The sequence below is a fragment of the Pristis pectinata genome, chromosome 2 (assembly GCF_009764475.1).
Source record: "Pristis pectinata isolate sPriPec2 chromosome 2, sPriPec2.1.pri, whole genome shotgun sequence".
Lineage (NCBI taxonomy): Eukaryota > Metazoa > Chordata > Chondrichthyes > Rhinopristiformes > Pristidae > Pristis > Pristis pectinata.
This window is the reverse complement of record NC_067406.1, coordinates 93,286,587-93,314,149: the sequence shown is the minus strand read 5'-3', so window position 1 is coordinate 93,314,149 and position 27,563 is coordinate 93,286,587.

Here is a 27,563-nt window from a genome sequence, read left to right as displayed (position 1 = left end):
GAGCATATAGAGTCATAGAGAGATGAGTCTACACAGAACATTGACTACCTATCTACACTCATCCTACAGTATCCCATTTTCAAAATTCTCCTCACATTCTCAACAACTGCTCCCAGATCCCACCACTCACCTACACACTAGAGGAAATTTACAGTAGACAATTAACTTGCCAATCTGATATCTTTGTGATATAGGAGGAATCCAGAGCACCCGGAATAAATCTGTGCAGTCACACAGAGAACATGCAAACTTCATAGATTACTGCACCTAAGGTCAGAATTGAATCCACCCCTGGCATTGTGAGGCAGCAGTGCCACTAGCTGTGTGGCTGTGCAACCCATATCTTTGATTCTGTTCCTCTGCGCCCATCTTGTAATATCTTCCCATGATAGAACTCGGAATAGAGTGTCTGGTTCAGGAGTGCGCTGTTGGTCACCTGAAGGACATGTGTCCAACATAGTACCCAACTGAGTGCAACCTGGGCCTGAATGGTAGGGTTGTTGGGCTGGAGAGGAAGCTGATGTGGTTCTATTATCATTCCACTGAATTTGGGGCTTTGTAGCCAAGTCTGAGGTCTTGATCTTTAAATACTCTTATCAAATTGACCAAAGGTTATGCTGGCATTGAAGGCAGTGAGGAATTTCGTTATCAATGTCTGCTTTCATCAAGAGGTAAGTTCCCAGATATGGGAAGTGATCCACATTTATCAGGGTCACACCTTGAGCCCTTGTTGTTGGACAGCAGTATGGTGCAGCAGGGGCAGGTTGGTAGAGGACCTTTGCCTTGTGGATGATGATAAGGTAAGACAAGATAAGATTTCTTTATTAGTCACATGTACATCAAAACACACAGTGAAATACATCCTTTTGCATTGAGCGTTCTGGGGGCAGCCCGCAAGTGTCGCCACACTTCTGGCGCCAACATAGCATGCCCACAACTTCCTAACCCATACGCCTCTCGGAGGAGACCAGAGCACCCGGAGGAAACCCATGCAGACACGTGGAGAACGTAAAAACTCCTTACAGACAGCAGCAGGAATTGAACACGGGTTGCTGGCGCTGTAAAGCGTTATGCTAACCACTACACTACCGTGCCTACCAAGCATAAAACCCATCTTCTCATGGGCTTCAGTGACTGAGTTGACAATGGTGAAGCTTGACACCAAGCATGTGCAAATGGAAACATCTTCTGTACACTGCAGCCTGACTACTGAGGTTTGGGTGACTTTGGTTCTGGAGTAAAGTTGTGCTAGGTTGAACAATTTCCAATTAGTTGTGAAAACCAGCTCCTCTCCCAATGGAAGTTTGTTGGAGAAGAGGCACAGTATTACTGCAAGAAAGATTGAGAAAATTGTCAGGGTAATGATGCAGTCTTGTTTAACAGCAGTCTTTAACAAGACTGGTTCTGTTTTAGACCTGTTGATTAGTATCATAGCTTGCAGACTGTTATGGAGCAAACATAAGACTGATTTCTGTGGGCAGCCAAATTTGAGGAGACTTCTCCACAGCCTCTCCCTGTTGATGGAGTAAGGTTGAGAAAGGCCATGCTGGTGTGGCTCCTTGCATTTTCCTTGCAAAATGAATATCAGGTTCACTGTGCCTGTAGATGGACAAAATCCACACTGCGATTCAGAGAGCAGCTCTTCATCCATTGGGAGGAGGTGGTTCAAAAGGACCCAAACATTTCAGCTGGACTACAATTTGCTTATGAGATCTTGTTTTTTTTTAGTTGGGATATGGCCTTTTGACTTTTTGTCAGTCAAGAGTGGATGAATTGTTGCTCTTGAAAGGGGTCAAGAACTGGCACTAAGGATAGATTTGGAGTTGAGGTCTTCAAAGTGTTTTTTCCAGTTGGCATTGACTGCCACTCTGCCCCTGATGAATTCACCCCCACACCCCACACCCCAACCCATCTTGGTACTTAGTCAGGTGAGGGCCTGGTGTTTGGTTTTTACGTGGCTTTTACAGAGCTGAAGAGCTTGCACACGTCATAGCTGTCAGCAAGTTGCTGAGCCTCCTGGGCTTTCTCCATCCACCATCTTTTCTTTAGGTCCTCAGTCTTCTGCTGGACTTCTGTCTTCGGGTGCCTTTAGAGATGCTTCTTTTTCCTTGAAGAATGTTGAAGCTTCCAATCCAGGAACACCTTACAGAACATAGAACATAGAACAGTATAGCACTGAAAAGGACATTCAGCCCATGACGTTGTGCCAATCTTGATGCCGATTTATACTAAATGTCTTCCTCCTGTGTATCATCCATATCTTCCATTCCTTTCATATTCATGCGTCTATCTAAAAGCCTCTTAAACTCCACCAAACTACCTGCTTCCACTACCACCCCTAGTAACCCATTCCAGGCACCTACCACTCTCTGCATAAAAGAATTTGCCCTTCACATCACCTTTAAACTTCTACCTTCTAACCTTAAAAGCATGGCCTCTGGTGTTTGACATTTCTACCCTGGGGAACAGATTCTGACTGTCTACTCAATCTACGTCTCTCATAATTTTAAAAACCTCTATCAGGTCTCCCCTCAGCCTCCGACACTCTAGGGAGAACAACCCAGGTTTTTCCAACCTTTCCTTATAGCTCATACCCTCTAATCCAGGCAGCATCCTGGTAAACCTCTTCTGCACCTTTTCCACAATCTCCACATCCTTCCTATAATGGGGAAACCAGAACTGCACACAATACTCCAAGTGTGGTCTGAATAAAGTTTTATATACATAGCTGCATCGTGACTTCCTTACTCTTATATTCAACACCCCTACCAAAGAAGGCAAGCGTTCCATATGCCTTCTTCAGCACCTTATCCACTTGCTTAGCCACTTTCAGTGAACTATGGACCTGGACCCCAAGATCCCTCTGTACCTCAATGCTATTAAGAGGCCTATCATTAACTGTAACTCCCAAAGTGCAACACCTCACACTCCATCTTCTACTTCTCTGCCCATATCTGTAACTGATCTATATCCCATTGTATTCTTTGATAGTCCTTTACACTGTCCCCAACTCCACCAATCTTGGTGTTATCCACAAACTTGCTAATCCACCCACCTACATTTTCATCCAAATCATTGATATATATCACAAACAACAGAGGTTCCAGCACCGATCCATGCGGGACACCACTGGTCACGGACCTCCAGCCAGAATAATAGCCTTCCACCCCTACTCTCTGTTTTCTATGGGGAAGCCAGTTCCAAATCCAGACTTGCAATTCACCTGGATCCCATGCATCTTTATCTTCTGAATCAGCATAGCATGAGGGACCTTATCAAATGCCTTACTAAAGTCCATGTAGATAACGTCCACTACCTTACCCTCATCAAGCACTTTTGTCACCTCCTCAAAAAACTCAATCAAGTTTGTAAGGCATGACCTGCCCCATACAAAGCCATGCTGACTGTCCCTAAGCAGGCCATGCCTTTCCATATGTGCTTAAATCCCATCCCTCAGTATCCTCTCCAATAGCTTCCCTACCACTGACATGAGGCTCACTAGCTATAATTACCTGGATTATCTCTATTTTCCTTCTTGAACAAAAGCACAATATTTGCTACTCTCCAGTCCTCCAGGACCTCACCTGTTGCTAGTGAGGACACAAAGGTCCTTGTCAAAGCCCCGGCAATCTCCTCACTTGCTTCTTTCAATATTCTGGGATATATACCATCAGGTCCTGAGATTTATCCACCTTAACGCTTTTCAGAAGACCCTGCACTAATTCCTCCTTAATCTCAAAATCTCCCAGCACATTAGCATGCCCCACTTTATTATCACTATCCTCCAATTTCTTCTCCTTGGTAAATACCAATGCAAAGTACTCATTTGTTACCTTGGTTTCTGGGTCTGACTCCAAGCACAAATTCCCTCCTTTATCCTACCTTCTCCTTAGTTATCCTCTTTTTCTTAATGTAAGTATAAAATGCCTTGGGATTATCCTGACCCTGCTCGCCAAAGACATTTCATGGCCTCTTTTGGCCTTCCTAATTGCCAGCTTGAGCACTTTCCTGCTATCTTTATTTTCCACAAGGGCTCAGTCTGATTTTAGCTTCCTAAACCTTATGTATGTTTCTTTTTCCTTCCTGAATAAATTTAGGACCTCTCAAGTCATCCAAGGTTCCCTTACCTTATCATCCTTGTCCTTACTCCATACTGGAACTTGCCGATCCTGTACTCTAATCAGCTGGTCTTCAAACAACTCTCACATGTCAGACGTGGACTTGTCCAACAGCAGCTGCTCCCAATCAACGCTCCTTAGTTCCTGTCTTATCCTGTCATAATTTGCCCTCCCCTAATTTAGTACCTTCCCACAAGATCCAATTTTATTCTCACTCATAACTATCTTGAAACATAATGAGTTGTGGTAACTAATCCCAAAATGTTCACCCACCATCAGGTCTGTCACCTAGTCTGGCTCATTCCCAAAACTAGGACCAGTATGTTCTCTCCTCCAGTTGAACTCTCCACATACTGTTTCAAGAACCCCTCTTGAAAGCTCACCAGCACCTCTACTTCCTCAGGAGGCTAAAGAAAATTGGCATGTCCCCTTTGACATTCACCAACTTTTATCAATGCACCTATCTGGATGCACTGCGGCTTGGTATGGCAACTGCTCTGCCCGGGACTGCAAGAAACTGCAGAGAGTTGTGGACACAGCCCAGCAAATCATGGGAACTAGTCTCCCCTCCATGGACTCTGTCTATACTTCTCACTGCCCCAGTAAAGCAGCCAGCATAATCAAAGACCCCACCCAGCCCGGCCATTCTCTCTTCTCCCCTCTCCCATGGGGCAGAAGATACAAAAGCCTGAAAGCACGTACCACCAGGCTCAAGGACAGCTTCTATCTTGTTGTTATAAGCCTATTGAATGGTCCCCTAGACAATAAGATGGAGTCTTGACCAGACAATCTACCTTGTTATGACCTTGCACCTTATTGTCTATCTGCACTGCACTTTCTCTGTAGCTGTGACAATTGATTCTGCATTCTGCATTGTTTTCCCCTGTACTACCTCAATGCACTGTGTAATGAATTGATCTGAAAGAATGGTATGCAAGACAAGTTTTTCACTGAACTTCAGCACAAGTGACAATAATAATAAACGAAACCGAACCAAACCTCCCAGCGAGGATATTTGTTCCCCTCCAGTTCAAATGCAAACCGTCTTGTTTGTACAGGTCTCACCTGCCCTGGAAGAGAGTTAATGACCCATAAATCTGAAACACTCATTCCTGCACCAGCTCCTTAGCCACGTATTGAACTGCACTATGTATCTATTTCTCACTTCACTTGCACATAGTATGGGTTGTAATCCTGAGATTATAACTCTGAAAGTCCTGCTTTTTAACTTTCCACCCAGCTCCCTAAAATCATTTAGCAGGACCTGATCCTGCCTATATCATTGGTACCAATATGGACCACGGACTCTGGCTGCTCCCCTCCCCTCTCAGAATATCCTGTGCCCACTGCAAGTCATCCTTGACCATGGCAGAAGGGAGGCAACTCACCATCCTGGAGTCTTGATTACAGCCACAGAAATGCAGTTTGAGGTTAACTAATGTTTTGATCTTCAACTCATTCTCTTAAAACTAATCCTTGTTCTTCTTAGTAAAGCCAAGAGTCTCTTCACAGGTGCCAATCATGGTGGATGTCAGGGCAGACCATAAGCTGTGGGCACTTTGTGGCTTGAGCTGGCTGGAAGTTTACAGGTTGTCTGTGAGGGGGCATTTGAGAAGAGCTGCCTTTGTGGGTCTTCTCAGGAGCTTCAGCATTGATCTCCTTGCTTCTTTTCCATTCCATTAATATTTCTTATTCAAAATATATACAGTAAATATTATTGGCACATGTTCATTGTACCATCAGTGCAATAAATTATCTTAAAATGTATCATTGCTACTAATCTTTTCTCCTTAAACAATGATCCACAAAGCATTTGAGAGGTTGTTACACAGGACCCAGCCCCTCAGTGTCAAGTGATAAGAGGACATTAGACTGTGGTCCTTCCCCATAGATACTTGACTTCAGTGCATCCCTCAGCACAGACTCCTGCTCCTTGGGATGGCCAAGCTAGCAGTATTCAGCTGTGGATATCTCCATACATTGGAAGACCAACAAGTTTCAAGCAGACCACAGTCCCTCTTTCACCAAGTTAATGCTCACCATTAACACCAGCAACTGATAGATCTCTCAGTGTGCATCCCTGGGAATAGCCCCATGCAGCACAAAATGTTATTCAGGTGAATCTCAACAAGGACCACTGCATTCCTTTCCAGGCATTCCTGGCAAATACATAGTCCATGAAGAGATGGACGAACATCTCATCTGCAATGCAGCCATCTTGAGGGTAACGCACAATGAGATTGAGGCCTTGATTGTGCATGAAGTACCTGACGGGATGAGCAGTCACCAGTTGAGGTCCTGGTGCTTTACTGTGAGCTCCAAAATGACTTGGACAGTCTGCTCAGGGAACATTCCCACAGGATCCATCATCTCCTTCTGTTGTTGTGCCTCCATAACATCCTGTGCTGATCTGATAAACTCATAGACAAAGATGTTTTTCTGCAGGAACATTCCTACGAAGGACAGGTAGTGCAGCAAGGTCCAGGCTGTTAGTGCTAATGTTTTGGAGCCAATCTGATGTAAGTAATGGAGTGGATTAGGCAGTGGTCAATCCAGCAGTCATTAGTACCTGTCATTAAACAATACACCTCAGTGGACAGCCTATTACTCTTGGTCACCATAGTAAAAATGCAATCATAGCATCATTTATGAATCTTGCACAAAAACAATTACAATGTACATATGTAGAGTAACTTCTCACTTTCTGTACTTCCAGTAGAGACCTTTGCATGTCAGAAGCAGATATTAGATTTCAGGCGCAGTCTCCCATTGTCCTCCAATGAAGATGAAAATTTACAGCATATTGCAAGCTCTTTTCAATAGTTAAATTATTTCACCACATAAAATGCATGCTTGTCTTATCATTAGGCTCACTGTTATACACTGAAAGAATAAATCAAGATCTGTTTTTCCTTAGATGGATTTGAGGAAATTTTACTGGACTTTTGGGGATTGCTTTCTATGATCCTGACTGTTAATAATTAGGTCTCTTATTTTCTTTTGCCTCTATAACTAAATTCTGTTTTCATTACATGAGATTTTTCAGGATCTTGGGCTGTGACTGCACTCATTTTTCTTCAAAAATCGCTAATCGGTGGCCTTGTTTATAATGGAAGAGTAATGCATTTGTCATGGATTGGTGAAAGATTCAGAACCGATGATTGATATTGGGGCAAACATGGATTTATTTAGCTCTTTGTCTGACACAAATAGTGATACCTAGTCATTAACATCTCATCAGTGATCTGTCAAATGGGAGTGAACAGCTCCACTAGTTTTTTTTAAAATGTCTCTTCCACGACTCCCATTGGTGCAATATAAAGCAATCAGTACAGCGAACTAAGCAGAATACTCAGAGCTTCTGTAGATCAGAAGGTAGCTTACATTCCATAAATATCACTGCAACTCAATCCTCCTTTCAGTGTGATACCTCAACTTCATGATGTGCTCCTCAAGCTTGTTCCTACAGAGCCCTTATCCATCATTGCTTTTCCAGCCCATCCTTCCCCTTTACATCATGAAAAATGCCATCTGAAATGTCAAAACATGTGGAATAATGCATCTGAGTTGCAAGATACTAATCCAATCAAGAATTGACCATGAAACTGAAGGTCAAGGGGGCTAGCAAAGTCATCTGAACTGTATGAATAAGGAGCAATCAGCTCTGCTTTTATATCTTTAATGATGTATAGTTTTTTTATTATTAGATTTTATCATCTTCAGGAGTGTTCTGTTGAACGCGGTACAATTTTGAATCGTTTTCAACAGTTATTGCCCTTTTCAATGTAGTTATTACTGGAAATCCATAAAAAATAATTTCTAATATTCAACAGCTATTATATTCAATTAAAATGTATGATTTTTATAACTAATTAAAATAAACATTATATTAAAATAAGATATGTAGTAAGCTTGTTAAAATTAGAGTTAGAAAAAGAATACCTAACCTAGAAATCCAGTTAACCATAATAATATAGTGGGAAAATTTTTAAAAGAAATCCAAATAAAATGTTTGGAACACTGGGGCTTCACTCAGCTTTTGTTCCTAAACTGGCATAGGCTCATTAATTTTCAGACTCCATTCATCCAGTTACATTTAAAGTTGGACATTTTGAACATTGCTACTATAGATTTTAATCAATGCTCATACTTAAATCCATATCTGCACATTAACACAATATTTTCATGATAATTTAAATTCTTTTCATTTTAATGTATTGAAAAATAATATTTATTAAGATTGTTTATGTTTAATAAATCTAAAATACAAACAAAATACACACAAAATGCTGGAGGAACTCAACAGGTCAGGCAGCATCTATGGAGGGAAATAAACAGTCGACGTTTTGGGTCAAGACCCTTCATCAGGACTGGAAAGGAAGAGGGCAGAAGCCAGAATAAAAAGGTGGGAGGAGGGGGAGGAGCACAGGCTGGCAGGTGATAGGTGAGTGCAGTTGAGAGGGGGAAGGTAGGTCGATGGGGGAGGGGGGGATGATGTGAGAAGCTGGGAGGTGCATCCAGCTCTTTGGGCTGCATCCCTGACATTGATTCCAAAGCTGACTTCTCTCACTGCTGCTTCAGTTTTTGTCTGGAGGAACTGATCTCTCTAGCTTCTTCCCTGCTCTTGCAGCTCGACAGCCTCTTACCATCTATGTCATGGTGCAAGGCCTCCACCACTGCACAGGAAAATTCTCACCTGTATTTTTCCACCTATTCTAGAAAGCTTCAATCTGTGGGATGACTTATACCACCTCTTCTAGTTATCACTCACCTCCTGTTTCAGAACTGCACATTGGTTTACACCAGCATAAGTCAGCCAGATCAAATACTAGTCTCTAAGAAAACAGGTCCCATCGTGATGCATTAAGGTTATCAACAGTGCAGTCAGCACTGGCTGGATGCTGAAACCATGATAATAAACAGGATGCATGAATTTTGAGAGCACTTGCCAAATGGTGTGGCTTAACTGTGTCTTCTGGTCATGGAGCATATTTTTGAGTACTCTCCAATTTATCCTGCACTAATCTTGGACACTTTGTTATGTCCAGACAAGAAATGTAACAGTAAGCTGTTGGTTTCATTATCCATTCTCTGCAGTGGGCAACAGATAACATTGTCCATTACAGTGAGGTTTATACTGTAAGTAGATGGGGGGGGGGGGGGGGGAAATCTACTGACTTCTGGGTTGACTCGACTGTGATGTCATATAATATTAATTGCTATTTAAATCTTCCACTGCAGAGTCCCTAATTACCTTTGAGAAATTGGGAGGAACTGCCTTCTTGAATCACTGTAGGGAGCTCTGGGATTTAGACCCAGTGGGATTGAATGCCATATGTTTCCAAATCACAGTGGTATGCAGCTTATAGGGGAACTTGCAGGTGGTGGTGTTCCTATGTAACCATTACCCTTGTCCTTTTTGGTGGTAGAGGTTGCAGGTTTGGGAGATGCTGTTAGAATAACCTGGGCAAGTAATTGCAGTGCATTTTGTAGGTGGTACACATCCAGCTACTATGCACCAGTGGTGGACGGAATGAATGTTTGGGGTGCACGATGGCTGTCAATCAATTGGCCTGATTTGACCTGGATATTTTGACATTTCCTGAGAGTTGTTGGTGTTGCACTCATTCAGACAAGTGGAAATTATTCCATCTGACTTCTAGCTTGTATATGGTGGAAAGGCTTTTGGGGTGTCAGGACGTAAGTCATTCACCAAAGGATATCCAGCCTTAAACCTACTTTTATAGCCTCGTTACTTATGTAGCTGGTCCAATTGAGTTTCTAATCAATGTTTTCCTTCAGGACACTGATGGTGAGGGAATCAACAAAGTTTAAGGGTAAGTGGTTAGATTCTCTCTTGTTAGAAATCACCATTTAAGGAAGCAGCAGTGACAGAAATAGTCATGTAAGTTAACACACTTCCCATCCCTCCATGGCTCAAAGAAAAGGAATTGTATCAGACTAACAACAAATTATTTTAGATTTTTTTCAATTGAACCTTCCTTCACCCCTTTACCACCTCTCATGCTGGGACAGGTGTTAAAAATCACCATCAATATTTTTGAGTCTGCTTCTCCCCTTGAAATCAATTTCATACTGTGAAGGCATTGCTGTGAGAAGTTAAGAAGGGTTAAATTGTCTTTCTCATCCATATTCATCATATGAAAATACCAAACTATGCCTGAAGGAACACGGAATATCAAATATCATTAGTTAACTAGATCTATCTCAGAAACTTGAGAAGAAATTGGTTTATTTATTCATTTTCCACGAAGTAGTCGGGTATGTTTCTATTCATGTCTCACCACCCCACTGGCTTCAGACCAGCAGTCCCTCCTGCCCCACAATCTCACCTCACCCATGAACTTCAGAATGGTACCAGGAGCCACAATGTTTTCCACCGTATCTCTGAGCTCCCCTACTGAGATCTAAAATTAAAATTGCATTTTGGATCCTGAAGGCATGAGCAGATCCAATTTTTGCATTTAAAGAAGACATTGCTGCAGATAGTCTATTTGCCTTCTTGAAAGGGCAGTTTAATTTAGGACAAAATAGAACAGCAGCCAGATTGGATGGGATAAGTGGCTTTTCCAGAAGCACAGTGTACATGATCTTCACTATGTGACAAATCCAAGAGAAAAGCAGGGAGACACACAAACGACAATGTCACCCTTTATGACCTCCCTTAAGGCTTTAATTCCATTAGCCTGGATGAACTATGGAGCCCCATCATCATTTCAACTGCCCACAGAAATTATTCTCCAACTGCCTTTTACTTTATGATGGCATGCGAGCCATGATCCTAACTAATGGGACTACAATAGAGACAATTTGGTAAAGACGTGTCAAAGAAGGCTGAAGCCCAGGCTCAACCCTGACTTTGGGTGCTGTCTGTGTGGAGTTTATATGCCTTCCTTGTGACTGCATGGGTTTCTTCTGGGTGCTTTGGTTTCCTCCCATGTGCCAAAATTGTATTGCAAGTTAGGTTAATTGGCTGCTGTAAATTGCCCTGAATGTAGCTGAGTGGAAAGAAAATTGTGAGGGCAGGGAGAGGTAAATTGATAAGGATGTGAGAAGGAAAATGGCATGTGACAGTAAGCATGGATATTGTGGGCAAAAGAGCCTTTTGACTCTGTATGACTCTCTAACTAATCAATCTCTGCCTACCCAAGAACCTCAGAGATTGTCATTCAGTATGCAGAAGACTCTTGCCTTTGCGCATGCGCGGAGGCCGAGCTCAAATCATTATTGACTCATTCACTGATGCACGTAATAGGATGGGCCTTACATTCACCATTCACAAGACAAAGGTCTTCCACCAATCTGCCCACTCTTCACACACTTTCACCTGACAATAAGGTGTCCTGATAAGACCCCGAAATATGTGGATCACTTCTTGTATCCAGGGAGCCACTTCTCAGCAAAGACAGACATCAGTGATGAAATTCACCATTGCCTTCAGTGCACCAGCTCAGCCTTTGGTTATTTGAGGAAAAGGGTGCTTAAAGATCAAGACCTCAATCTTGGCAACAGTTCTCCAATATGCTTCTGCGACCTGGATTACTTACAGCAGACAGCTGAAGACATTGGAAAGATACAATCAAAGCTGTCTCTGGAAAACCTTCCACATTTCCTGAAGGGATAAGTGAATCAATGTCAGTGACCTCTCCCAGGCAACAACCCCAGCACTGAGGTCCTGACTGCACTCAGTTGGGCGGGCCATGTCATTCACAAGACCAACACCAATGCCTGAAACAGTCTATTCCAAGCTCTGTAATGTGTAATGATTATCAGATAATTGGAGAAAAATATTCAAAGATGTGGTCAAAGCTTCCTTGAAAAAAATACAACATTCCCACTGACTGCTGGGAACCTCTGGCCCATAGCTGCTCAAAGTGGAGAAGAACTACTCACACCACCTCACAAACTACCCACCAGACTGCCCCTCCCACTTGTCTCATTAGCTACCTCAGAACCCATTAAACCAGAGTGGAAGCAATTCATCCCTGATCTCATAGAACTGCTAAGAAGACAGTAAAAACACAATCTGGATCAGATAGTTTATGAAAGAGGAGCTCCAGTGATTCATTATGTTTACAGTTGTCAACAGTCTTCCTGAGTGACTTTGCACAGGAACTAGTCATGACCATAGAGGCCAGAGATCTGTGACCTGTGTAATCTAGGATATATCCTGTAATCGATCACATTAATGCAGCCTGTAGAACCTGAACCCATGTAAGTGAGAATAATCAATTCAAATCACATGCAGGAATTGAAATAAAGAGAGGAAAGAGAGATAGAAGGGACAGAAAGTAAAAAGATTACCAGGGAGAATTGTGCATTTGGATAATTTTAATTAAACCTGATAATCATTTGCTAAAATTGTTTATACAGACATAACTTGTAAATGCCCTGCACTCATTGCATTTTCTGCAAAAATTACCCTGCTTTTATTGGGAGAAGATTCTATGGTTTCTGTCATAAATCCTGTTTCTTCCACTTATTCAAACATTATGTTTTCTGGGTAAATTGACTGCTGTGAAGTTGACGATTTGTTATGAGCCCATGTTATGCTTCTTTCTTTCATCTGCAACATTGTTAAAATCTGAAGGAATATGATTCCAAGTTGAAGAAGATGATTTTAACCGCTCTAGAGGTTGTTTGGCAGAATATAAGAACTAATAAACTATTAATCTGCCTTTATATACTTGTACTTGATACTGGAAAAGCCCTATTTTGTCTTGCAAGCTTAGTGGGCAAGCATCATGCAAGTTTAGCACCTTAATGCTTTTCCACGTATTTTAATGTCAAGTTTCTGAGCAAGTTAAGCAAACTTCCTGGAGGAACAAAGCAGGTCAGATACCAAGCTACTGACTTCTGCACTTATTGTCCTTGTTGTATCATTGGGAGTTTCGGTTTAATTCACTTAGGAATGGGGTACACCAATAGCCTTTTTTTTAATATTTCTACCACAGAATCTGCGCCAAGGTGTAATTTATTCCAATGTATAAAATCTACTTTGATTGTACAATTTTGATTTTGTTAAATGTTTTATAAGTTATGTTAATGTAGAGGCATTCTTGGCAGGAATGTGTGATATTTAAGAAACAATTTGGTGCAGTGAAGGCATCATTTTTGAAGAGATGAATGAAGAGAGATTAAATAGCCCTCTTCATCCATATTTATCTTGTGCAAATATCAAAATATGCCTGAAGGTACAAGTGAAATATCAGATATCATTAGATCTCAGATTTTTGAGAAGCAATTATTTTATTTGTACATTCTCCTTGAAGTCCTGTGATACTTTTCCATCTTTGTCACCTGAACAGAACTTATCTGAGCACAACACAGAGGTACATTTGTCTGGGAGGCTCTCAAGCCATACTAAAGACCATACAGTTTTTCTTCCATTTCAATTAGTGAAAAATAAAATCTAACACTCATGCAGCTCTGTGAATTCAAAATTCTCTGTGTGCTACCCAGGTAATACCTTATACCCAGGCAGGTAAAATGAAAATCCACTTCAAATCATTCAAACCAATTGTTTCTATTGACAAACATGGGAATTCGTAATACCTCAGAATTATGCAATGATGCTCATAAAATGTGACCAGGCTGAGGTGAATAGATAAAAGTCAAAAAAACCTGAGGCTTCTGATGCATTTACAAAAGAACGCTGGAAAAAGTCAAGGATCTGGAACAGCTGTTTGGCCCACAGAAACTCAGCCCTTTGATAATTAGACTCATCTAACCTCGTCTTCCACTGCAATATGAATTCACTTATGTCCTTGGTGTTTTTGACTCCATTCACCTACCTGATTGATTACTTCAATTTTTTTTACTATAATTTCAGCAAGGACAGTTTTACCAATATCTGCTTTGAATTTACTTCTCATGAATATAAATTATTTTTCTGATTCTACTGGACTAGCTAGACATGGAATAAAATAAAAAGTACAAATTTTGCCCAATGAAACACAATGAGTTCCTATTGAAAAGTAATTGACCTGGAACATTAACCTTGTTTCTTTCTCCACTGCTACTGACTGGCCCGATCAGTATTTACTGTATTTTCTGAATTTATTTTTCATTTACAACATCTGCAGTTTTTTACTATTAAATCCCCATTGGTGTACATTTGAAAACACTCTGAACATTGCTGAACTAATAATGTCTTTGAACCTCTTCCCATGGGGCTCCTTGATACAAATCCAATCCCATTCCCTGGCATAACCTCCTTCATCAAGAAAAGTTGTTGCATTTGCCTGCCTCCAGACAGCTCCCATTTTCTTCAATATCCATCCAATCCTTAATTAAACATAAACTTGGACTCTGCAGCAGTGCCTGCAGTTTGTTTTAACTTGCAAACATGGGAAGACTTTAGAATTGTGCAATGATGCTCCAAAGTTTGACCAGGCTGAAAAAGGCAAAATTGGTATCCACTCCCATTATGGTCAAGTTGTTAAAAGTCAAAAACCCAACGCATTAGCAGAAGAATTTTGGGAATTTGGCTCACTCTAATAAAATACTTTGAAGTTTCTCAACTCTTTGTTTTATAGTACCTTTCCTGCTCCCTGCATTTAATTAAAAAGAGGAAAGAAATGAAAATCTCATTTAAAAACAATAAAGATATCTAACTCTCCACCTTCTAGTTGATGAAGTGGTGTTCCTCCACATCTTGTAAAAGATTGCTGGTCTTCTTCTAGCCCAGTCAAAGCCGTCCCTAGCATTAAACACCCGACCAGAGGTGACCTGTCAACTGGCTCAACTTGTTCTGCAGCATTTAACTGAGATCGAAAGGTGAATTTGGCCTCAGCACAGAGGGAATACTCTGCTGACTTATCGTTGTTATGGCTAAAAGTTGAAATTTCCCCTCACCTCTTTGCTTTCACATTTGTTTTGTCGGTTGCTGGTTTACGTCATTTTGATATCGTCATTTCTTATCCAGCTGAATAGAAACAGTCTGACAGCTGTGGTAAATTGAAACAAAAACAGGACATTTTGGGGATAATCAGCAAGTCAATAAGGTGCCGCCTGACCTGCAGAGTACTCTTGGCATTTTCTGTTTTAATTTCAGATTGCCAGCACGTTATTTTTTGCTTTTCATTAGCGATGGTAAATTCCTTGAAGACTATAAAACAGCATTGATCCAACAATGCCAGAGAGCTTAAACTGCATCCAGACGCAAGATCAGCAAAGATACAAGTCCAAGTCTTGGCCTCATTTAAATGGAGCTAAGAAACAGCAGGTGCCACTGGGCACCTTACAGCAGCTTGCAGGTGGAAGAACATTGGTTAGACTGAATTTGTAATATTGTGTACAGTTCCGATCACCACACTACAGGAAGGACGTGGTAGCAATTGAGAGAGTTCAAAAGAGATTCACTAGGATGTGTCCTGGAAAGGAGAGCTGCAGTTATGAGGAGGGATTGTATAGGCTGTGTTTATTCTCACTGGAATGTAGGAGGCCAAGGGGTGACCTACAGAGTTTTATAAAATTATGAGTGGCAGAGATGATCATAATCTTTTTCCCAGAGGAGGAGAATCTATAACTAGAGAGTACAAGTTTAAGGTGAGAGGAGAGAAATTTAATGGAGATCCAAGAGGTAGGTGTTTCACATAGAGAGCAATGGTTATCTGGAACAAGCTGCCAGAGTGGTAGAGGCAGATGCAATTACAGGGTTTAAAAGGTATTTGGACAGATATATAGATATAAAAAGCAGAGACAAATAAGGGCCTAATGCAGGCAATTTGGATTAGTGTAGATAGGCATCACGATTGGCATGGATGAGATGGGCCAAAAGAGCTCTTTTCTGTGCAGTACTTTTCTATGATTCTATGTTATAGGCGATGCTAAGGTGGCCATTAATGGATCAAGTGATGACCTCTATTGTTGTAACAATTCTATGATTCTTTGGTTTGTGAATCAAAAGAAAGAGGACATAAAATTTAAATCATCACCAGACAAATGATGAAAGAATCGAAAAACTCTTTTTTAATTGCGCAATGGATGTTTTACAATACTCGAAACAAAGGTCCTTAAAGGAAAGGAAGCAAATATTTGAAGAAGAAAATAATTAAGTTGTATGAAATGGACATGGGAATAAAACTATGCAAACAGTTCTTTATACAAGTTATTGCAGACATGGTAGTTGCTCAGACTTTTGGTGCAACACAATGCAATCACAATGACAAGGTTGCAAATGCCCTCTGTTAACACAGTAAATTGGCCAGCAACTTCTGGCACCTTTGCATGTGCACTTAAACATGGAAATCTGAAAGTCACTCTCAAAGACTGCCTGCTCTTCACTGTCCTTACTGATAGACTTGGCACTGAAATGACTATCCCGGTATGGGGCTGCTGTTCCTGTCCATTACTTCCTCAGTAAACGCAGTTGAGAGAGTTAAGACTGGTACATTAAAGTATAAATGAGCTGTTAACAACCCAATAAGTCTTAATCACTGCTAAGCAGCCTCCTTTGCCAAAAAAATATATTTTACAATCTTGTGTTCTCTTTGAACCAGAAGAAAATAGTTCTTTTATATTTTTCTTACCTCATATGTTTGATTCTTTGATCCTACTTCCTTATCCCATCTACATTTCCTAGCAGAATAAATTATACATTTTAACTCTTAACCACTGATTGACAGTCACCTTAATTTCCATCCTGCTTCCTTTCTGACCACTTTGTCCTTAGCCTCCTACACTGCTCCAATGAAGCGGATTTGTACACTTGAGTTACAGCACCTCAACTTTTGATTCAGCACTTTACAACCTTCCATGCTCACCCCTGATTTCACAATTTTCACATGATGATTTTGCTGTTTCCATTTAGACCTCAAAATCCATTTTTTTGTTTTTATGTCCCATTATCATCATCTTTTGTCTTGCAACATCATCACCACTTTTAGGTTTATTATTTCTCGACTTGGCACAGATCATTCATGCTTGTTAATCACCTCACATTCTTTGCTTCTACATGATTAAATCTGCCTCCATCTCTATCTTTTTTACATTTATGATGAAAGCTATCAGTCTGAAATGTTTCTCCACTGATGCTGTGTATTTGCAGCATTTTTAGTTTTATTATAGACTTCGAACGAACACTATTATTTGAGAGAAACAAAGGACTGCAGGTGCTGGAATCTAGATGAAAAGCACAATGATCTGAAATGTTGACCACCTGCTTTTCTCCACAGATGCTGCCTGGCCCACTGAGTTCCTCCAGAATCACAGTGTTTTTCATGTAACGTCATTAGTTTACTTTCCTCTTAAGCCTCTCGGTGCCTCGATGATGATACTTCTACCTAGTTGGTTGAAGATCCTCACTATTTACTTCCTTTTTGTGTATTCCAGGAGTCAACATGATTTTGCACATGGGAAATTCTGTCTCACAAATCTGATTCCTAGAGAAAGTATCTAGGAAAATTGATGAAGGTAGCATAGTAGATGTGGTTTACAAGGATTTAGAAAGGCATTTGGCATACCTGCCTTCATAGGACGAGACAGTGAATACAAAGAGTTGGGTTGCTATGTTGTAGCTGTACAAAACATTGGTCAGGCTTCACTTGCAGTATTGTGTACAGATCTGGTTGTCACACTACAGAAAGGATGTGGTAGCATTGAAAAAGGTGCAGAAATGATTCACCAGGATGTTGCCTGGAATGGAAGACTTTACTTATAAGGAAAGATTGGATAAGCTGGGTTTATTCTCACTGGAATGTAGGAGGCCAAGGAGTGATCTTATAGAGGTTTATAAAATTATGAGTAGCAAAGGTGGGATAGATAGTCAGAATCTTTTTTCATCTAGCAGGTTGTCTAGAACTGTAGGGCATAGGTTTAGGGTGAGAGGGGAGAAATTTAAAGAAGATCCTAGAGGTAGGTTTTTCATACTGAGGGTGGCAGTTATATGAAATGAAGAAGTGGTAGAGGCAGGCACAATTACATTTAAAAGGCATTTGTACTTGGATAGGAAAGGATGAGAGGAATATGGGTCTAATGCAGGCAAACAACATTGGTATAGATAGGCATCACGATCAACATGGACTAGTTGGCTGTAGCACCCATTCCTGTGTTGTATTACTCTATGACTCTATGACTTTAAATCCTCAGTGGAGTACATGGTGAACCAGGCACCAGATGACTAGAAATCTCCACTAATAAACCCACAAAAAATCTGTGGGCAACTGCATGCAAAGTGAATGGCATAAGCCATTCCTTCAACCTGAAAAAAAATCTGAGTCACTATGAACCCTTAATTCTCTCTATAGACCTTCTACCATCTACAAGCCAGAAGCATGATGTAATGCTTTCTACTTGCCTGGATAAGTACAGCTCCAACAACTCTCAAGATGATGAACACTATTCAGAACTCTTTCATCAATTGCTGCAAGTGGCAAGATTTAGATAACATTCAGACAGGGGTTGTTAAGAGGCAAGTAACTCTGGTGCCAGGGAATGGCCAACCCAGTGAGTGGGAATCTCAGCACCTACCCTTGACATTCAATGGCAATCAGTCACCATCAATATCCAGGGGGCCACCACAGTATAGAAACTCAACAGGACCAGCCACGTAAGTACAATGGCTACAAGAGCAAGACAGAGGCTGACTATCTCATGGGCAAGTGAACCACCTCCTGACAGCCTAAGACCCTGCCACCACCTACAAGGCACAAGACAAGAGCATGGCGAAATATTTTTGGTATTGGTATTGGTTTATTATTGTCACTTATACCGAGGTACAGTGGAAAACCTGTCATGCATACTGATCATACAGGTCAATTCATTACACAGTGCAGTCACATTGAGTTAGTACAGAGTGCATTGATGTAGTACAGGTAAAAACAATAACAGTACAGAGTAAAGTGTCACATCTACAGAGAAAGTGCAGTGCAATAAGGTGCAAGGTCACAACAAGGTAGATCATGAGGTCATAGTCCATCTCATTGTATAAGGGAACCGTTCAATAGTCTTATCACAGTGGGGTAGAAGCTATCCTTAAGTCTGATGGTACGCACCCTCAGGCTCCTGTGTCTTCTACCCAATGGAAGAGGAGAGAAGAGGGAATGTCCTGGGTGGGTGGGGTCTTTGATTATGCCGGCTGCTACACCAAGACAATGAGACGTAAAGACAGAGTCCAAGAAGGGGAGGCTGGTGTCCGTGATGCGCTGGGCTGTGTCCACAACTCTCTGCAGTTTCTTGCGGTCCTGGGCAGAGCAGTTGCCGTACCAAGCCGTGATACATCCGGATCCCTGTTTCCATGACATTTCAACTCCCCTTCCCGTCCCCACACTGACCTGTCTGTCTTCGGCCTTCTCCACAGCCAGGATGAGGCTAAACACAAACTAAAAGACAATACCTCATATTCCACCAGTGGTAAGAACAGTGAATTTTCCTACTTCAGGTAAGCTGCACCCCTTTTTCTCTTCTGATCCACTCAGGTCCTCTCACCCGTCTTTTTCCAATTCTCCCCCCAACCTGATTCCATCTGCCCGTCACCCACACACTTAACTTACTGCATCTCCTATCCCTCCCCCAACTGGTTCCATCTGTCCACCATCCCTCGCTTATCTAGTTCCACTTAACACCATCCTCACTTATGAGATTGCCGCATCTGCAGCCTCTTGTGTCTCCACTTATCATCTTCCAGCCTTAATCTGTAGCTCCACTCTCCCCTCTCCCTGCTTGACTCCATCTGTGTCTTTTCTCTCTCTCCTTATCCGTCTCTATGTACCACCCACCAGTTGCAGCCAATTCCACCCCTCCCCCTCCTCCACCTGATTCCATCCGCCCATGATCACTCTCCTCCTATTGCCCAAAATAGTTTGTGTTTCCTCATGTTGTGGTAGGAGGTATGAATTGGAGCAAAGTGCCAAGGAACAGAATGAGGATAACTATTAATTTTCTCACTCCACTGCTTCTATGTATAAGAAATTCAGAGACTAAGTTTTCCTCAGAGTATTGTTAACTGACAAAGGGAGAAAGATTGAAAGTGATCTGCAGGCAATTTTTAAACTGTGCACCTACAAGACCATCTATCCGTGTTCTCCTCTGCAGAACCACAGGACTTGCCTTCCTCCCCTCAATCACAACTGCACATTTGTTGGAATCACATGTGCTCTGGCCCATATTTTCCACCCATTAAAAATAATGAATGAAAAGCTGTGGGAAGCACGTTAGCAATTACCTGATGCACGCAGCCAGCAGGCGGAGGTTCCACTGAAATTACCCTCACCGCATCAAATCTTTGCAGAGCAGCAATCAACAAAGCAAACAGAACACTGGATTACATTACCAAGTCAGCACGGTGTGGCACTGATTATGCAGTTGTCTTGCAGCGAAGGCAGGACAGCTGCACTTTGCATGCATGACATGCTGGGAGCTTAGTGTGCTGAACTCTCTTGAGTTTGCAAGGTTATGTCATTTAGATGATCAGAATGTGCTTTCTGCACACACGCAGGATATCTCTCACACAGAGTGGAGCAAACAATGACATTCAAAGAAGGCTTCAAGGGCTTTTGGGAAAATTTAACAGATCCACTTCATTCCTTCCATGCTTGGGAGGCTGAAAATAGTTTTAAAATATTTGTCAGCTTTTCCAGACTGTAACTGGAAAGAACAAAACAGCAGATCAAAAGCAGAGAAAAGCAAACCATATGTAAATCCATGAAACATAACCTGTGAACAAGAGGTGGAGCACGTTGATTCTCCATTTGCTGACTGGTAAAGTGGACATACTGCCATGTGTAGTGGGTGCAAGGACAATTTAGCTTTGTTTAGCACAGTTTGGCATCTTCCTTACAAAACAACAAAACTTCATATTTCATATTTTCCATATCTCCTTGTGACATTCAGCCCATCAAGTTGATGCTGGCTCACAGACCAATCCAATTTTGCCCGTAGCCTATGCTCCTGACATTCTACCATTCTTCAATACAGTAGGGGCAATTTACAATAACTAGTTGAGTGGTTGTGAAGTAGCAGAACCACTAGCTATGTCATTGTGCTTCCCTGCCAACACTCTCCACATTACCGCCAACACTCTCCACATTACCACCAACCCCCTTCCCCATCCGATTTTAAAACAAGATTTAAAAGAACAGTGCTTATAAGTTCCTGGCCTGGTAAGACTACCATGTCTATCATGGCTCATGATCACATTCATCAAATTGGTTCATCAACCCGTTCTGCAGTTACTGCTCATTCAACTAAAGCTCACGGCTTTTGCGTTGCATCTCCTGTATACTCATTCACACTCAAGAAGCAACTTACAATTGAAAAAAAATAAAAACAAAGATGTGCTGGAAATGCTCATCAGGTCAGACGGAATCTGTGTCTATTTCAGATTTCCAGCACCTTCAGGTTTTTGGTTTTTAGTTACAATTGCAAGTCTTGTCTCAGCAGCCATTGCCAAAAGTTGTGTACATCAAACCACGGTAGTGCAGCTTCAACCCTCAGTATTGCTCCAAGTGCACTAGGATGCCGATATGACAGCAATCACTGGCATCAAGCTGAACATGTGCTTTAAACTTCTAGAAAATGATACATACATTAATCTACTGCTCTAAGGTTTGACTCATAAAATTCCTGTGTTTTTTGGTCCAATTCAGTGTCCTTCAAGACTTATACACATGGTTGATTTGAGCAAGCATGTCAAGCATTATACTGGAAAAGGAGATGAATGCATGTACCTGCTAACTAAAGGATCAGGCATTGTGAGCAGATCCTGGTTCTTGCTGATCTCCTTGCTAATCTTGATTTGTGAGCACGAGTGTCAAATAACATAGAAACATAGAAAAACTACAGCACAATTCAGGCCCTTTGGCCCACAAAGCTGTGCTGAACATGTCCCTACCCTAGAAATTACTAGGTTTTCTCAGCTCCATGTACCTATCCAACAGTCTCTAAAAAGACCCTATCGTATCAGCCTCCACCACCGTTGCCGGCAGCCCATTCCACGCACTCACTACTCTCTGAGTAAAAAACTTACCCCTGACATCTCCTCTATACCTACTCCCCAGCATCTTAAACCTATGTCCTCTTGTGGCCACCATTTCAGCCCTGGGGAAAAGCCTCTGACTATCTACCTGATCAATGCCTCTCATCATCTTATATACCTCTATCAGGTCCCCCCTCATCCTCTGTCACTCCAAGGAGCTGTGACCTGGCCTGCCTAATTCAAAGACTGCCAACTGAATATTCACCAATGTCTTCATCAAAATTTCCACGTTGTTTTCATAGCTTATCTCATCTCTCTATCTTTATAGAACATAGAACATTACAACACAGTACAGGCCCTTCGGCCCACGATGTTGTACCAACATTTTATCCTGCTCTAAGATCTATCTAACCCTTCCCTCACACATAGCCCTCCATTTCTTTATCATTCACGTGACTATCTAGGAATCTCTTAAATATCCCTAATGTATCTACCCCCACAACCTCTGCCGGCAGTGCATTCCAGTAAAGAACTTACCGCTGACATCCCCCTTATACCTTCCTCCAGTCACTTTAAAACTATGTCCCCTCGTGTTAGCTATTGTTGCCCTGAGAAAAAGTCTCTGACTGTCCACTTGATCTATGCTTCTTATCATCTTGTACACCTCTATCAAGTCACCTCTCATTCTCCTTTGCTCCAAAGAGAAAAGCCCAAGCTCACTCAATCCATCCTCATAGGACATGCTCTCCAATCCAGGTAGCATTCTGGTAAATCTCCTCTGCACCCTCTCGAAAGCTTCCACATCCTCCCTATAATGAGGCGATCAGAACTGAACACAATACTCCAAGAGTGGTCTAACCAGAGTTCCATAGAGCTGCAACATCACCTCGCAGCTCTTGAACTCAATCCCCCGACTAATGAAGGCCAACACACCATACACCTTCTTAACAACCCTATCGACATGCGCGGCAACCTTGAGGGATCTATGGACATGGACCCCAAGATCCCTCTTTTCTTCCACAGTACTAAGAGTCCTGCCATTAACCTTGTATTTTGCCTTCAAATTCGATCTCCCAAAGTGTATCACTTCACACTTATCCAGGTTGAACTGCGGTGTCAATGTGATATCTGAAAGGGTGTTGTGCATAAGGAATATTCATCTTTTCCCTGTGACTTTGCAGTTTGCTGTGCTTTTTATCTAAACTGAGTGTGGTTATACTTTTGTTGACTTCTTGTGGTTGGTAACCCTCTTTGAAGCGAGCTTTTTGATGTAAAGGAGATCCTCCTCATATCCACAGCCACCTCCATCACATGGGCCTTCCTGCTGCAAATGCTTACCCCCTTCCATGGTTTTTCAAAGTTGCATTCCTCCTTTTTCACTGTTTCCCTCCTCATCAGCCTCCAATAAAGTAAATCACCTTTCTCATTGTTGGCTGCAGCTATTCCATGCACTCATCCAGACTTCTCACTCTTATAACAACAGAAACAGCTTTGTCACAAAATGAAGCCTTTGAATTATTATTTTCTTAGAGAACAAAAATGGATATTATAAGCTAACATATTAAAATAATTATTTAATTTAAAAATCATCTCAGCCATGGAAGCTAAGTTTTTATTGATTTTATGTAACACTAACAAAAGTGCCAAATTGACCAATAATCTTCGCTTAGTCATTTATTTTACTGTGCCCTTTAACAACTTTATAAATTAAACAGTTTACACTTTAAATCTCTTTTATGGAAACAAGCTCAGACTTCTCTTGGTTGTGCAGGTTATTGTTCACCTATTACAGCTGTTCGTACATTAATCACTTCAAAGGCTAGAATGTGCATGGTTGAATCGAGATTACTTCTGGAACTCTCCCAACTCTCGTCATCTTACCAGCTATCTGTTTCACTGGGCAAAGCAAGGTCCAGCAACAACATTAATTAAAAGTATACTTAGGTTACACAGAACCCTCATGTTGAATAGTGAGTGAATCTCATCAAGATTTCACCCACTTCATTGGCACAACTTTAGGAAAAGCCCTTCTGAGCAATTTATGTTTGGAGTGAAGCTTGAGCTACCCTTGCACCTTGACACAAGTTCCACGTCAGAGGCTCATGGACTGACATCATTCCTCATGGAATGCTCCTGCTAGAACATTGTGGGGGGAATTTCAACCCATATTGTTCCAGGACTGACTATTGTTGGGCACTCTCAGGAAAATCTGGTCTTCCTGGAACAGCACTGGATTTGGACAGTTGTCAGGTAAATCAATTACTTACCTTCATTCTCTAGCCTTTCCCCAGAACCCCCAAACAAAGCACCAATCCAGCCTGCCACACGCCCAATCTCCTTCCCTACCCCAGTACTGCAGTGTCCTAAGTCCCAGGCCCCAGCATCCTGACCCATTGCTCCCAAACATCACTGCACTCTCCTGATGTTCCATCCATGCCTCCCCACCATCCATCCATCAGTTCCAGGTTTTGTCCACTTCCCCCATGCAGTGTCTTTAGGTTACTTGTTATTGTTATTTGTTATCAATAACAAAGATAGCACTATGATAAGATATTCTTCATTGAAGACAGTCAACTCTCAATTCACAGCTGTGGCTGGTACAACAACATATTGAAGTCAAACCATGTGGTACACATATTTCTCAAAGGTACATGCATATATATTACACTGGAATTGGAATTGGTTTATTATTGTCACTTGTACCAAAGTACAATGAAAAACGTCCTGCATACATTCATACAGATCAATTCATTACACAGTGCACTGAAGTAGTATTAGGTAAAACAACACAGAATGCAGAGTAAAGTGACACAGCTACAGAGCAAGTGCAGTGCAGGTAAACAATAAGGTGCAAGCCATAACGAGGTAGATTGTGAGATCAAGAGTCCATCTTATCATACTAGGGAACCATTCAATAGTCTTATAACAGCAGGATAGAAGCTGTCCTTGAGCCTGGTGGTACGTGCTTTCAGGCTTTTGTATCTTCTGCCTGATGGGAGAGGGGAGAAGAGAGAATGTCCTGAGTGGGTGGGTCTTACCTTTTCCCTTTAAAAAAATAAATCCATGCAAACTATCCACATACATTAAATTATGCTCTGTTAACTACTTTCCTGCATGAAATTATAGAATTAACTACTTATTTTCAGTGATGTAAATATACAGTTATAAATTTAACCAGACATAAGTTTGCTCAGTTGGTTAGTCCTTTTGACTACAAATACTACACCAAGAGTTATACAAAACACCACTAAAATATCCATTCCAGGTACCGACAATTACCATGGATCACTTCTTTAAGCAAGCTTAACAAATAGCTGATCTCAGAAAGTGTACTGCAATTGTTACCTTAACTCAATTGTCTCATAAATATTCATATCTATAAATACAGTGTATTACATATTTTCAAAGCATCAGCTGTTGACATTGCATTTAACACAAGCTGATAATTCTTATCAACCACTACAATAATTTCAATTAAACATTGTACTTCACATATTACCAGATACCACACACTCCATCACACGAATTTATACTGCCTTGCATCTTGGATTCCATTCTGAGTTCCCGTAAACACTGGGTGTGTTCCCTTTCCTGCCAATTCCTGGGCAGCATCTCGGAGGATCCATTTTGGGCCCAACACATTGATGCAATCATGAAGGCGGCACGCCAGTGGCTCTATTTCATTAGGAGTTTGAGGAGATTTGGTATGTCACCAAAGACTCTTGTAAATTTCTACAGATGTACAGTTGAGACCATTCTGACTCATTGCGTCACTGCCTGGTGTGGAGGCTCCAATGTGCAGGATCAAAAGAGGCTGCAGAGGGTTGTAAACTCAGTCAGCTCCATCACAGGCACAACCCTCCCCGCCATCGAGAACATCTTCAAGAGCAGTGCCTCAAGAAAGCAGCATCCATTATGAAGGACCCTCACCATCCGGAACATGCTGTCTTCATGTTACTACCATTGGGGAGGAGATACAAGAGCCTGAAGACCCACATTCAACGTGTTAGGAACAGCTTCTTCGTCATCAGATTTCTGAACGGTCCATGAACCCATGAACACTACCTCATTATTCCTCTTTTGCACTATTTATTTATTTTTGTAACTTATAGTAATTTTTATGTCTTACACAGTACTGCAACCGCAAAACAACAAATTACACAACATATGTCAGTAATAATAAACCTGATTCTGACTTAGTTCTTTTAAAGTCCTAAAATCAGTTGTTCTGACTTTCCCTCCCTGGATTGTCTCCAGTGTTCACAGTTCTGCCATAACTAGTATCATTCTCTTTTCTTGCACTGTGACTCCTTTGGCAATTGGCTGATGCTTTGTTTCCTATATTTCAGTTGTCACATGTGGAGAGAGCCACCCTTCTTTCTTGTAGTCTCATCCCAGTTATACTTCCTCTTGACATCTCAGGTAATGGATTCTTTGCAAATACATCCGATGACTCTGGAATGGCTGTGTCTGCTACCTCCAAACATAACACCTCTCAAGCTCATCTGATCAGTGGTCTATTCAGGTGGGTCAGTTCAACTCAAGACATGAATGGCTTCAGGATCCTTTCAATGCTCAAAGCTGTGTTTCTCTCAAACACACAATCCCTCAACCTAATCTATCCCAGAATTGCTGGTGCATCCTGCTGACACCTTGCAACAATAGGTAACTGGATCCATCTGTTTCCACTGGCAATTGAACAGTCTACTTCCTCCCTAACTGAAAGAATGCCTCAACAGAATGTGGTTGAAATATTTTTGATAATGTCCTAACCTACAACAGAGCGACTAGCCCAATATCAACATGCAAACTTACCATTGCTTTCTTGATTAATAATGAAACTTAGTCCCTGTCCTCCTTTCTGGTGTCCAATAGCTGTCATTCAGCTTTCCCACTTTCATATTTTTAGATATCCAATTTCACCATGTCAGTAGTACCCCAGTATGCCTGTTAGACAACATTATGCTCCAAAGCTAACATGAGGCTGCTACACAGTAAACACATTTCTCTGACCTCGCCACACTGGATCTCTGCCTTCTGTCGCTATCACAAGTAGCAGCACCCCAAACTACACAATATAATGTTTGTAGCCTCTTTGGCACAAATTAATGCAAACAACAGAAATAGACCCAACTGCAAAACATCCTTTATTGTGTCTGCTACAAAAATATACCAAAGTCATTGCATTTGACACACACTGTCCTTAAAAGTATATTTGTACTTAAACTTGCTACATCCCCATCTATCCAATAGTGCTGCTTTCCCTCCGATCTTCACCACTCTCTCATACCTCCCTGCACCACCAACCATTCATCCATCCATCATGTCCTTCCCCAAACATGTGTTGGGTTCTGATGCACCTCTATAGGAGAAGCTCAGTGGTGAAAAATATAATGGACTGACCACTGAGAGTGTAATGGTTTGAGTCAGATACATAATGGCGGGGGGGGGGGGGTGATGACATCAACATGGATTACATACTTGCTATTTGTGGATACCTGAAATAA